The following is a 15,606-nucleotide window of genomic DNA, read 5'->3' on the forward strand; positions in this document are numbered from 1 at the left end:
AAAAGGAAAAAAATAGGATCAATTAGACACAGTATTTTGTGCTTTTCCTCTGGAATTTGTTGACAATAATATTTTTGAGTTACTTTTTTACAGTCTGCCTTGTTACTAATAGAACAGAGTTCTTCACTATTTCAGATTGAGCAATAAACCCCTACCAAACCCAAGGGCATAACATGCAGTAGCTAAATGTTACACTTCTTTAGACTTCTGTCAAATGATTAGAGTCAAATGGATTATGCTGGTTTGCAGACCTTACCAAAAATTCACTGAAATTGTCAGAAAACCTTCCTTTTATTTAATTGAGGTGTGGATGAATTTGTAAGTGGAGGTATTTTTTTCACGCTTAAAGAAGTTTGATTTGTATTCTGTGACTATTCTTTGCTTTAGAGCGGGAAGTGGCTGATGCCTTGAACATATAAACTATTCAGGATGGACAATATACACAACTAAATCAACTCATTTTAATTGTCAGTGATAAGTAAAGATATTTATGTATGCTATTATATTTTGAGATGCTTTATTAAATAGTTTTACAGGTGCCTTTAAACAATAACCTGGACACAAATGTGATTATTCAGTATGCTATTTGATAGAATAAATTTCTTATCAGAACAATGTGACGGGGCATCAAAGCGACTTGACAGTGCTTTTGTTGTTCTAGTGGAATTCATTTTAAGTTGTTTTTTTTTCAGTTGATGCTCATTTGTTTGTTTGGGCCTGCCCTCGCCCCCCCCCCCCCTTTTTTTTTTGTTTCTATGGAAGAATAGCAAGTCTAATTTGATTATTTGGACAAAAATATTTACTTCATAGGTTACATTATGTATTGATTATAACTATAGCGAAGAAGCAACGTAAATTCCCAAAAAGTTTATATTTCTTGTTAAGCAAATCTGGAATACAGATCAACTGTATGTACCAAACATGATGAAAGTGGATCTAGAAGTTCTTACATGTCCTCTAGTGAAACACGAGCAGATGCAAAATATCTGACATCACATTTGGTTCCTTTTTGATGCTTGTTGTTACACCTAAACTTCTAAAATCAAGATGAGTTTCCTATATACTGAGAACTCTACACTGTGCATCTTCAAGATTTTGTTTTGAAGAACTTTATTTGACGCTCTTGGAATAACCCCCTCAGCTTTATATTCATTATAGCAGAACACTAAGAAGGTCTTGACAGCAACATAAATTCACTTAGCTTATTTATTTACCTTAGCTATTTTTATGTATTTGGTTGAGGTGAGACATCCAAAATAAATCAACTAATTTGTGCCTTGATTTAGTGTTTTTAAGGAAGCTTGGAATAATAATAACTAAAAAACAGAAGGCCCTAAGATTTTTCTCCGTAAGTTGAACTTTTAAATAAGTTTATTCCCTAGCTAAATCTCACTTAGAGAGTTGCCTTCCTTTCAGGACAACCATCTTTCAGCAAATCCACACAGGAATATTAGTCTTATTCCATTTAATCACCAAATCCTAACAACTAAGTGTTCACTTCATTAAAGTCACTCAGAAATTCTGGCCAGCTGTTCCCTGCCACTTGGCTGAGGATAAGGTGGAGAAAGACAAGCAATTCAATCCTTGGTAACCCTCAGTTGTGTTCAGCGTAATTCTGCCACATAATTATACTTTCACCATTTTATTCCTAAACTAGAATTTGAATTTAAGATGCGTTCTGTGACTTATGTGCTTAAATTCTGACATGTTTAAAATTAAAATTTCCAGAGATTTTAGTAATCATCTCAAACTGATTCTTTGTTTTGTCCACCGTGGTTTTTTTTTTCATTATTTTTTAAAGCATTTTAAATTACAGAAGTCAAAAGGATTACAGAGGAAGGTATAATTAGCATACGAGCTGTATATACAAATGACGGATTGGTTACTTGCTCAGTTCCTGGAAAACTGTTTCCCGTTCTGGTTCAAATTCTGGAAAATTAAGAAGTCTTTGTCAAAGATCAAGGTGACTACAGTATGGTGTTTTTAAAGCTGGTAGTAATGTTTATGCACTGAAGGTAAAAAGAAATAGCGATCGCAATGGAAGAGTGACTTAAAAAAATATCCATTTGATTGCATGAACGGGCAGACTTGTTGCCTGTGAAAGTAAGTGCTAAGATATCAAATCATAAATCAATATTCCAAGGCCAGAATCTAAGTAGACGTAAATCACTGAAGTTATATGGACTTCAGCTAAGCTGTTCTTATTTATACAGCTGGGTCTAACCACTGGGAGCTGCAAAAATGGCAAAGTTATCCAATTCAGCTGTAATTCAAGGGAACTCTTGGAGAAGGATGTGCTTGCCCCTAGAAACAAAATTTAGCATTCTACACAGCCTGTGAGGAAGATTAGGTATGTCAAGATGGGATCAAACCCTGTCCACTGGTGCAGGAAATGCTGAGCAGAGCTGTGTGAAATCCTGCCCCTCCCTGCAATGCAAGCAGCCCAGCCCAGGCATCTGTGATCACTTGTGCACCGTAGATTTGTGTCCTCTCTCCCCTGTATAAGGATGATGATAATTTTCTTTGGAAGAATGGGCACGGCACAGTCTTTTCAATAAAGGAAATCACCTGCCTAACAGCCTAACAGCTGCAGGGCAGGGAAATTTTTGCAATTTTTGTTCTCTCCTCAGTGTAGCTCCGGTCAAAGTTCTGTATCCTAACCCTTGAGTCAAGGGAGTAAGATGTATTGAACTGTAGACTCTATTCCTACCACATAGGTTAATTAATGGGAAAAAACGAATTAATTTCCCCTTGCTTCTTAAGGCTTGCCATCGAGAGGTCTTCAGCATGTGCTTAAAAGTTCAGCATAAAACTTTGATTCTATCTTTGAACAAGGATGCTTTACTGAGCTCAGCAAGTGTGACCAGCTACAGCTCTAGGTAAGAATCTTAGAAAAAAATGTATCGATTTCCTCCTGATGTATTTTATAACTATGTGGCTCCTTCTGCCTTTTAGCTTTCTGTATACAATGCTTGAGATTGCTATGCTTTTGTTTATACAAATTTTGAGAAAGTTTTTCTATTATTCAAATAATTTTCAAATTTTATTTATTTTTCTGTGTTACGTGGTGGAGACAGAAATTGTAGCACAGTGACTTAATGGAAATTTGGAACAATAACAGAGAAAAAGTAGGTAGGTGGTATTCTGACAGTACTACTTAGACACTTTTTTCTCTACTGTGATTACTGAGCTTACACTTATGCGTTTGCAGTAAAGATGATCATTATGGAGAAGTGAAATAGTATTTGCTCAATGTTTCTTTTCTTCTTGAAATCCAGTTGTAGCATTGTAGTTTTTCCTATTGCTGCTGTTCATTTAATCAGTAAATTCATCTCATGCCCTGAAGAGATATATGGGCTTACAATGATCAGATGGTGTAGGGATATAAAACTGGGAGATTTGCTGACTGTATAGGTGAGCAAGAGAACTGCAAAAATGTCACCTGCAGTTTGCTAAAGACTAGGCATTCTCAGAACTGAACACTGCCTTGCTTTCCCACTGGGAAGATAAAAATGCAGATGTTTGTGTATGTCTCTCCTTTTTGGATCTTTCAGCTTCTCTGAAGGGAACTTGTCATCTGACACGAATTTTAATGATTGCAAAAACAGCTAGTTTTGCTGCTAGATTCCTGAGGCAATTGAAGGAAGTGTGGCAACCTCCGTTCAGGTGTTGAATTTTTCTGTACAATATCAGGGAGAAGGTTAGACACCTCAGACTGACCCTCACCACAGCAAGTGCACAGGTCCAAAAACTGTCCTAGAACAGATAAGAGAGAAAAGACTCTCTTATCCTGTACAAGTAAGTGCCCTGATAAGCGCTGTGTCAGGCCTGTGAGAGTCAACAGCAAATAAGGACCTGAAACACAGAGGACTGGTTGACATTATCAACCGACCCATTCCTTTCAAAAAGATGATGAGAGATGCCACTCCTTATTTCCTAAAATGCAGATTGAGAAGGTGAGTGGTACCTGCACAACTTCCAATAATTCTCTGCTAAATTTATGACCTCTGACTAAATCTGGTGTACTGACCAGGAAGGAGACAGCTTTTTGTACACACAGCGGGACTGTGGAAGTCTAGGAAGCTCCACTTTACAAGGTTCAGATCCCCGCAGATATTTTGTCCTACGTTTGATATCTTACAGGCAGACATCAAAGTTTGAGATAATCACCCTAAGCTCCTTTTACAGTCAGTAGTGGGGTGAACTGGGTCCCTAGAGCCTTAAGCTAAGGGCCTGAGGACTTAGGTGCATACAGTTACCCAGATGCATGAGGAAGCAATTAAGGCACATACATTGCTTTATAGAGCTGGATTTTAGTCTAGTTCTCATAAGTTGCAAGCATAAACAAAGCTACATAACCCTCTCCAGGCTACTTCTGTCCTGAATTGCTGGGTCTTTGAAGCAGGTCAGCTTCCCTTCCCATTCTCTTCATATCTTCTGATAAGACTCTGACCTGGAATAAAAGTAGAAGATATGGATGTCATTAAAATCAGAAACTGGTTGGTATACCTAGGCAGCTTGAAAGCTGATGGATGTCAGATGTTACAAAGAGAAGGCTACCAGAATAATAGGGAGAGATCAGAGTTCTCAACAACATTAGCAAAATGAAAGAAAAGACAGAAATTATTAAGGTAAAATGCTTGTATTTTGGTGATTAATTAAGTAGAATAAAGAAAGTCTTGCTTTTATGAGTTGACTTTGTTTTAATATTCCTTTGAATTTGACTTCAATAAAAAAGTGATAGCAAAATAAACCCAGAACAATCCACCCCAGATATTTTTTATATGTGCATAACTGTTAAATCACTAACAGTTTGTCCCTTCAAGTGACGGAAGGCTGTCCTGTTCAGCTGATGGGTGAGTCAAACTCAGCGGATGCAAAGAAAGCTTGTAGAGGCCTGTGCAGGATAACTACTTTTTACCACGCTTGTCACCATGCCACTCACTATCTACATGGAATGATCTATTGCTGCTGCTGTTGCTGACACAATCTTTTTTATTTTTTTTCCCACATGCTTTTCCTGCCCATCGGCATCTGTTTCTGTTCAAAGAAGCCTGTGCCTTCCCTCACCTTGATGCTCCATTGCTGTCTCTGGCAAAGAACTCAAAAGGTTTGGCCGGAAGGTTGCACTCAATCAATCCTGCCTTTAGGGTGTCCTAGGAGCACTTTCTTGGATCACCATTGCTTCCTCTTTCCACACTCCAGTTCCTTGTATACGAGGTACTTGAACATATGTACATCACTGATTCAAGCCATATGTCCAGCCCATTACACCTGGGCCTTCCATGTGGATACGCTGCAGGAATTCATCACTGGTCAGCTTAGTGTAGCATGTGACTCAGAGAAAGACACATAGGTGCCTCCAGTGGAACTTCTCCAGCTGGCAGATGTGCTTTCTATACAATGTCAAAATCTTGTGTCTGTTCAGCACAACAGCCTTGAACAATTCTAGTCTGCTTTGTAGTCTGACCTGACACTGATTCCATATTTGCTTAGTAAACCTTGCAGAAAACTCCCATAGTTCTATAAATGTAGGAAACTACCTCTTCGTCAACACTGGCGCAGTCATTTGAAATAATTTGAGTGTAATTGAACACACGTGCAACAAGCAGCTCAGAGCTCAGTCTCACTGTGTTTAGTGAAAAGGACAGCATTTAACTCTTCATGTTGACTGACAGACCATCTCAGTTTTTCTCAAATTTATGATTAGTTTGATTTTTTTTTTGTTGGAAGTCGCACATTTGTCTGTTAAGACCTGAAGATCTTGGCTGATGTGAGCCACCAGTGTGTTATGATGAGTGCACCAGTCTTCTTGTGTGCTCTGCTTTATAACCTAAGGCGTGGCGTGCAGCCCTGCAGCTCAAAGGTGAGTCCTGATATTTAGGCTGAGTTTGCTTTAATTTTGGCCAACATCTTGGAATAAAATAAAGTTTTCTCAATTAAATTCATCAAGGGCAATTGGGAACAACAAACCCTCTGTTTCATAAGCAGTAATTTATAAAACCAAACTAACAGGTAATCAAGAAGGTCCTGAATTACATGTGTTCTAAATAGGAAAACAAAGGCAAAAGGAAGAGGAAAGGAAGGAGAGAGTCAAAAAGAGGTGGATGTGGGGTATATAAATGGATGCTGAACACAAGGTGGATGGTGTTGATGTTAAAAAAAGAAGAAAGAAGCCTGTCCTCATGACCCTTAGCAAAGAAGTGAATGAAATTACATCACAACTGCCACGGCATTCTATAAGCAAGAAGGTGAACTCAAAGCACACTTAAGTGAAATTACATGGAGTTTCAAGTCTGGAGGCGCTGATGGTAATAGCCTCACAGAAATATTCTCCCAAAGGAAATGTTTAAGTACTGTGCATAAAATATTTTTGTTAAAAAGGTAAATTAGCTCATGTCCTGGTGTAACAGTGGAGTAAAAAGTGACAAATACCGGTTTGATTTTTTTTTTCCTAAAAGTACAAGCTAAGTTCCCTATTTTCCCTTTAACACCAAAGGCTCTTCATTGCTAAGCCTCTGCCTTGTTAATCTCTGCGATGCCAATGCTTTGTGATATATTACTAACTGAATGCCAGATTCATCAGACTGTTAATTTGGCTTCACATATGTGTATCTAATAGAATTGGATCAATGAATCTGGAATAAGAAATGGGTTGGTGGATTGTGATTTGTATGCTGAAATTTTGGGGGCGTTATTTCCACATTAGCACAAGTTTCAAGACCTACTCATAGTTCTGTGGAGTTTGTGCTGTGGCTGCATTAAAAAACGACTAATGTAGTAATTCTTTACATGCATTGTATTATCAGCAAAATATTCAAGAATGCCTTAGTGACAAATAAGCACAAACCAATTGGCTTGGTCTCATTTGTTTTAAATGATTGTCAAGATAACATCATGTTATGAAGAATCTAACTGAAGATTTGGAATAAGTAATTATAATCTCCCAACAGGAGTTCCAGGGCTTTTTTTGAAGCAACAATGTTCTTGGATTACAAAACACTGATAGAAGTCTCAGTACTGTAAACCACATGAAGAAAAGAAACCTCAAATTAAGAGAGATAATTACAAATAGGAGACATTTCTTCTGGGCTTTTTTTTTTTTTCATCAAAAAATGCCAACTTGACCATTTAAAAGACATGAAACAATGTTACTAGATTTTTTTCCCATGTGAAATAATAGGGCAGGAGATAAAGATACTAACAGTATGCAAGTGCAGTGTTGTAGCATGCATCATCATATAACAACATTCTTCAAGGAAGCAGATGACTGCTTTCTGCAGCAGTGAGATTTCAGAATGGTTCCATTCTGCAATAGTCTTTTATGGCTGAAGAAAGGAACAAACCAAAAGACATCTTTTCCATTTTCTTTCATAATTTTTAAGCGTTCCTTGCAGATGTTCAAGTGCTCGAAGAATAATTTGAAACTGTAATCTGAATCTACAGGAGGAAGTTTAAAATATGTTGCCCAAACTGTTCCATATTGCAGAAATCATGTTCTCAAGATTAACAAGGATCAAACAAAAATAATCATCCAAAATGATCAAACCATATCTCCTAAAACAAGAGTTCTAAATCCAAACACAAACACATGGATAAGATAAAAACGTAAGTAAGAAGGTGAGAATACATTGATTGCAGTGTGGTTAGCAGGTGTGGCCACAAAGCAGTATCTTCCTTACTGTGGATTTAGGAGCCTAACATCAGGCTTCTAAGTTTACAAAGGGCTGCTACCTTGTGATAGAAAGCTGGTATATGTGCTTATAGAGATATCCGAAAGGATGCACGCCTGAAGGGATGACATTTTTGTTCGATTAGTGGAAAAGTTAGTAACCATGTCAAAATATTCTCAGACTGAATGCCATAAACTCTAAATTAGGCATGGAGATATAGGGCCAGCTACCACATTCATTTTTACTTTGGGAAAACTGGAGGGATGTTGGCAGGTTGATCTGAGCGAATTTTCAACAGATGAGAGTTTGATTATTTTGGAATTAGAGTCCTGGAGTCTCAACTCCAGCTTTGTTTTTAATATAAAGGAACTAACAGATTACTCCAAACTACTCATTTTTCACTTCTGCTTTTCTCCATATTAAGTAACAAAAAGCTCAATTAAAATGATGCAATTAAGTAGTACAGCGGCAAAGTATGAATTACAGAGAAAGAATCTGTGTTCAACTCAAATAAATTTCTGAGATTCCCTTAATACCTTTGAAAATAAGAAGTCAACTGTATGTGATGTAAATCCTTTCCACAAAAAATATACAGGATGCAATATTTCAGTGCAACATACAGAAAAGTCCACATTACTTTACCTCACCGTCGGAAAATAAAACTTAGGATTACTATTTAAACTAAACTATAAATAATGTACTACTTCCTTCATCTTGATTTGATGGTATTTAAATTGAATTTAATACAAATGCAAGGACACTTATGTTTAATGCAATGGCTATTATCACCTCTAGTTATTTTATTTTGATTTCTCTTATTATAAACTAGTATCAATTCTGATTTTGAACAGACCTGACAGACACACATTCTGGAGATTTTCTAAGATTTGCTTTATTTAAAAAATAATTCTTCTAAATTCTAAAACTGCATTGAAATTCTTGATTAATATTTTGTCTTTAATGACCTGTACATGAAAGTCTGATATTATTATTCTGTCAAATTTAAAGGAATCTTACTTTTTAAAATTAAGAGGTAGAAAAGCATGGACATTTATGCCTTTAACAACTGGCATGTCTGCAGGGCCTGTGTTCAGAAAAAGTATGGTATAGCACTCACATATATTTTTAAAAATGTTTGTATATATTTATCCAGCTACTTAAGTGCCTGGTTTTGGCTGAGAACAAGTTTGCTATACTTCAGATGGGGTAGCTTTGTTTTTGTCAAAGCAGGAGGGCAATGTTGAATTCAGACAAAACACTGGGAGCTAAATTAAGATAAGTGTATCGCTTACCACGTGGGAAAAGAAGCAATGTGAAATTCTTACCATTTGGGAAACCTGTCAGAAGAGAGTTCTGTACCTTTTTTTTTTTTCCGTGTCTTTTTATTTTTTTAAATTTGTTTGTGTTTGTTTGGGTTTTTTTGTTTGTCTTTCTTTTTTTTTTCCCTGCCTCACTATGGCTGATGGCACTTGCTTTACTTGTGGATGTTATTGTGTCTTGGGCCATAGGACTGTCCTTTCCCTAAAAAGCCACATGCAGGGCAGCCTCACTGGCTGCCTGTTTGGACTGCAAGGAGTTTGTCCACTGCTGAAATAAGCAGGGAGCACACAGAGTGAACCTAGGCAGAGGTTTATAAAGATCTTTAATTCAATCTTGTCTTACCTTGGCATTTTGAATTTTATCTGTTCTAAAAAGGTGATTGTCATTTGTCTAAATGCAACTGTGATTTCTGTCAAAATACAACAAATACAAAGTATGTGTAAATACAAGTCCTAAGTTTATAAGACCTTTTCATTCTATACCGATGCTTGCAGTTTTATTGCAAAGCTTCTAAAACTTGTTGTGAAGACAATTTTAGAGTCCTGGTAAGATCTTAAAAGCTGATGGAAGGCTCAAGGTATGATATTAAAGAATAAAGAACCAAATGTATATTTTCATAGAGAAAATGTGATTATTATTAGCTGCCTTTATTTCCAGTATTAAGTTTTGGCATTAAAAACCTCTGATGCTTGCTTAGTTTTTATACATAATCTGTGGTTTGTAAGCCAATGCAAGAAATCTCCCAGTTCTGGCCTTTGTATTAGTTTTTTTGTTCCGACACACATGAAATGTTTGGTTCTTGAGTAAAATTTTTGACTTTCACTATTAGGCTTAGAGTCTTTCACAGTTAGGGTCTAGTTAATATATGACTTTCAGCTCAGTCTTCTTGTTTTCTTTTAGTCTTAGTTCTTGGTATTTTTCTTTAAAATGAGTTAAAGTGTAAGACGACTGACATCATTCATAGGTACAAGATAAAACGATCATACGAATCTGAGGTCGACAGAGATTTTCTTCTTGGATTATCTTCCAGAATTTTGTTTTTATAAGTGACTGAACTGTACGTGCCCATCAAATACTAAGGTCAAAGAGAAATACAAGACTTTAAACAGGAATTTAGTCAGCGCACACATTCATAAAATGTGACTCTAATATGCTACTCTGTGTTTTTAGGAGAAATGATTAGTAAAATTGTAGTTCATTCTGTTCCAAGTAATCCTTCCTGCCAGTGATTTGTTGCACATAATGCTTGTGGGCAATCAGGCTACTGGAATAAAGGCTACTGTGCCTTTTGTACAGTATTTAACCTACAAGAGAACTGTAATATTTTAACCATGTTCCACTACTTACTGCTTTGTAATCTACACAAAAGTAGTAAAATGGTTTAATGGTAGACTGTTATGACAGATATCTTGTAATAAGATAAACTCATTACTTTTATGGTAATCCTGCAGAAAATTTACAAATTGCATAATTGAAATAAATGCATTTCCCACTAAATTAGAGTGTGTTTTGTTATGCAGAAAAGGCCCACACCTCTGCAGGTCAAATAAACAGGCTGACCTGATTTCCACAGATTTCTTTTTGTTCTTTATGCTTTCTCAGAATATTGTGACTGCTTCTCTTTGATATGGATCCTACTGCAGTAACCCATCCCTTTGTCACACTGAGATACAATCTTCACAGGATTCTGTACTCTGATTTGTGCAGGTGGCACATATTAAACATGGTTTGAGAGAGTTTGGCGGTGCTCCTGCTGCAAGGTGCAGTGTAAGGTTCTGTGTTTGGCTTGCTTAGTCTAAAGGGAGCAAGGTGGAAGAGCAGTCTTCGTTCACGGCTTTTTACATTGGATTTGATTTTTAGCTTGGCCTCTGCAGGTATTAGTCTTTGAGTCATGTGGAAGAGCTTATCTTTCACCACAGGGTTTTCTGGAAAGTGGTGTGAGATTTGACTACTGTTCAGTTGGCCATTACTATATTTTCGTACCAAGTGAGGTTCCCTAAGATGTGTATTCCTTGGAGCACTATGTTAGTGTTCACTTATACTTTAAAATAGAAGCATGCCATTTAAATTAGCTTAATTAAGTAAGATGTGGAAGTGGATATAGACCTAATTTACACAGTTGACACCTAGCATAGGAATTTGATGTTGCCTTTTCATATTTCACCAAACTCTTCTATCAAAAAACACATAGCAATGTCAAAGGAAGAAGGCATGATGTATTCTTACAAAAAAAAATATTTTTGATGCAGAAGGGGAAGTTGTTCCAAGATTATTTGATTGAAGCCCAGTCAGCTGTATCTGAACCTCTTACCAGCTTTAAGTAACTATCCTTAGAGAAAAAAACAACTGGTCACAGTCTGAGCACTGTTTTTGTGAAAGACCTTTGTCCTGAGATACTTGCACTTATCTGAGAACATGTTTCTAAGACACTGGCCAAGATTCAGTAACCACCTTGACATCCATTGAATTTTACTATGTAGTTTTAAACTCACACTGCAGATTGTTGTAGATTCAGACTTTGACCATACTTAGTATGAATTCTAAATTATTTCACCTTAGTTCACATATTTTGTTTTTGAACAGAATCCCACTTAGTCTGAATGATCTGCTTTCTAAGGGTTCTGGAGCTTTAGTACATTCATTCATAGCCTGGGAAAAAAGAAGACTGAGGAACTGGAGTTGTTTATTCTGGACAAAAGGAGTCCTAGGGGACACGTTAGTGCTGTCTACAACTACCTGAAAAGAGTTTGTTACAAGATGGGTGTTGGTCTCTTCTCCCAAGTAATAACTGATAGAATGAAAGGAAATGGCTTCAAGTTGCACCAGGGAGTTTTAAATTGGATATTAGGAAAAATGGCTTCACTGAAAGGTTATCATGCATTGGAACAGGCTGCCCATGGAAGTGGTTGTGTCTACCAATTGTGGAGGTATGTAAAAGACATGTCGACATGGCACTTAGGGACATGATTTAATGGTGGAGCTGGCAGTGTTAGGTTTCCAGTTGGACTTGATGATCTTAAAAGTCTTTTACTGCCTAAATTAATCTATGATTCTGTAGTTGTTGCAAGATCAGTTCCGTAGAAGCTCAGTTAAATGTTTTCCTCATACTAACTCCCAAATACCTCCTCTATTCTCATTGTTCAAACTAGTCTATTTACTGATGGCACATCTCCATGCTAGTAATAACTGACAATTTCAGAAAAAAAAATCACAAATAATTTTCAACAATTTAAAATGGCTGTTTGAATTTGATGCATTTGGCCATGCAAACATCGGTGCATAAATATCACTTTGAGCTAAATTTTATTCCTGTAGTTGTTCACTATTATTAAAAAAGTGCAGTCAGTATTAATTTATTAAAGAAATAAAAATCAAGTTGATTTTGATGAAGGTAGAAAGACTCTGGCAAGATTAGATGATACAAATGGAGTATAGAAACAAGATCACGTGATATGGATGACCTGTCACTAGCCTTTAACAGCAAACAGAAAAATGGTTGCTATGAGTATTTGATCAAATAGTCAATGTCAGCACAACTCATAGATCAAATACATTAATATGACTTTTCACTGAAAAGTACCAGACAGAAAACCAGTCAGTTATGATGATATCCTTGTAGATGGTGCACTCTTAGACAGCACTCTGGAAGCAGCGATGTGCAGGGGCCCTTCACCACGCAGAATTGTTATCAGTGGTTTCCTGTTCCAGTCTTCATTCTCTACTTGGTTTTATTTAGCATTACATTGAACTGCCTGATGACAATGTGAGATGGTCAGGTCTTAAATGCTAACACTAGGTTTTGCAGTACTCAGCTAAACATACCCTCTTCATTTTGAATAAAATATGCTGCTTACTAGCTTTCTTAGAAGAAATAAAAACCAGAATGAAACCCAGACAGTTTCAGTTTAGCTTGAGTTCAGTAGAGCTGATGATCAAAGGAACAAATGCAACTCCATAATGCAAGAGGTCAGAATGAATTAAAGTTTTTGCCTTTGTAGGCTGCTTGCTTAAATTTTGAACACTGTTCTTGGGAAACAATGCAGGCATCAAACTACTTCCCTCATTATTTCCCCCCTTATGTCCTGAAAAGACCCTTGCTAGTGTTTGTGCATAGTGTCATTTTTAAGTGACTACAGGATTCCCTTTTCTTTTTTATTCACAAATGATATTGCAAAAATAAAAGATTTAAATGTCATTATTTATTATTACACTTGAAAAATATGTTTATTCATAGAATGTGTTTATGTAAAGCTGCATAAAACTTATCAATAATAGAGGATCCAACTGTCTCAGTTCTTAAAAAGTACGTTAAAAAAAGACAAAAATGTATAAACTCTATGTAAAAGATGTATAGAAAACAGAAAATTGCCTAATTTTGTTGGGATTTTAATTTGAATATTAACACATCAAATGCAAGAATATTCTGCTAGAAAAGTAATCTTCATTTAGAAATAATTGTAATAAGAAACCTTTTCCTTTACTGCGCTTGAACATTTTTATGGGAAAACTGAAGTGAATATTTTCCTACTTTATTTAGAATTTGCATTTTTATTGTGTTCCTTTGGAGAAAAATACTCCTGAAAATCCACATTTTTATTTCTCCTTCATTATTTTCCTTTTTTGGTAACAAACAAGAAAAATGAAAAGATTCAAAATATTTCTTTTCCTTCCCTTTTTCACTGTCAAAATTTCTAGACCTTTTTCAAGATCAGAAAACTTGCTGATATACAAAAGAATAATGAAAACTTACAATCTTTTCTATATTTCCATGAAATTAAAATAAAAGGAGAAAAAAAGCAAAATTTACGAAGTGAAAAGAAAAATTATCTCAAAGGACTTTGTTTTATTATTTTTTGTTCTTGTAAAGGAAAGGAAACTTTTCTAAAAGAAAAGGGAACATTGCTTCACATCTCTGTGTATTTAATAGCTTCATTGCATTTATCTAGCAGTGACTTGCCTAGACTTCTGGTGAACATATACGAGCTTTCAGTATTTCACCATTTTGCAACAGGGCATCCCACTCTAACTGCATTGCTTTAGGAAAGGTCACTTTCTTTGCTTTCAACCTTTCTTTTCCTAGCAACATTTAGCTCCTCAGTTACTATAGTGCAAGTGACAGCGAACTGCCACTCCTGCCTATCCTTTCCATCCCAAAGGTGGTTTTATCATACCTCACCACAGCTGTTTATTTTCCAAATTAAAGAAACCGATGTGCTTCCTTATTGAGTCATACTCTTGATTATTCTGTCCTCCTCTGAACCTTTCCCAGTTCAGTGATCTCCTCCTGGACATGGAGGTGCAAGATCTTTTGCCATTCAAGATGTGGGTCAGAGATCTCTTTACTGCATGACATAATATACTTTTTTCTTTGTAATTCCTAGTGGCTGATTTACCTTTTTGACTTACAGAGTGCATCAAGTTGATGTCTTCATGGAATTTTCCATCATAACTCCAAGTTCTCCTGCTTCATTGACAGTTCAGGGACCATTGCTTCATATGGAACAATAGTACTTATTTGCCCATAAGCATCAGTCCACGTTTATAAATAAATTTCACCTATTGTTTTACTGCCCAAACCCTGAATCACATGAGATCCTTTCGATGTTTTTAACCCTTGTTTTACTATCCTTATAGTGTCATTAGAAAATTTGTCACCTGGTTATTCTTCTTCCAGGGACATAAAAAACATGCACCTTAAAGCAGATCACTTCATTGAAATACCTCCTTCCATCATAAGAATTGACCATCTCTTCCTACCTTCTGTTTCCAGCACAGTCACGTAGTATTTATGCATGTTATAATCCTGTTTAGCCCAAGACTACATAGTTTCTTTGAAAATCTTTTGGACATTCATGGAAAATATCTTTATCTTCCTTTATCTACGTTCTATTGTTAAACTCTTCAAAGAAATGTCACATGACTACTTTTAAAATGCTAATAAATACTAAAAAGAGAAATGAATCATCTCCACATTTCTCTGGAAAAAAACTCAGTACTTTTCCCATAAGATACAATATGCTCACTAAAAGAAAATAAATTATTCTGTGTTTCGAATTATTCTCAACATGCATATGTAGGCAGTGGCTTAAATTTAGACTTTTTGATACTCAATTATAATCACAGACTGTTACCAATCCCATATGAAAATTCTATTTGTTCTACTTAAATTTTAAATGACTCATTTCTGATCAATTCTTATCCCATGAAAAATCCTGAATGGAATGAGTTGAGATTATTTTTCTGTCTAACTCTTACGGAAAGGAAATATGAATCTGTACTGGACATAGTTCTTTAGGAGTAATAAATAGAAGAAACTTCATCATAAAAATGGAAATGTCTTAAAGAGAGTAGAAAAGCACAAACTGGAATCTCTGTTAGAAACAGCTGCACACAAGTAGCGGGGAGAATACTAATGCTAAATAGAAGTGATGCAAATGCAGCTGAGTATACTTAAAATTATAACTGGAGATAGTTAAAGCATTTTCTGTAGGTCATCACTCATTGACAATTTCTGGAGAAAATCATGTGTTACAGTAGTAATGGTAATATGAGAATGCAGTCTTTTCCAAGCTGACCATAACCAATTATATTGTGCTTAGCATTCAGCTGTTTT

The sequence above is a fragment of the Phaenicophaeus curvirostris genome, chromosome 3, assembly GCF_032191515.1.
Source record: "Phaenicophaeus curvirostris isolate KB17595 chromosome 3, BPBGC_Pcur_1.0, whole genome shotgun sequence".
Classification (NCBI taxonomy): Eukaryota; Metazoa; Chordata; class Aves; order Cuculiformes; family Cuculidae; genus Phaenicophaeus; species Phaenicophaeus curvirostris.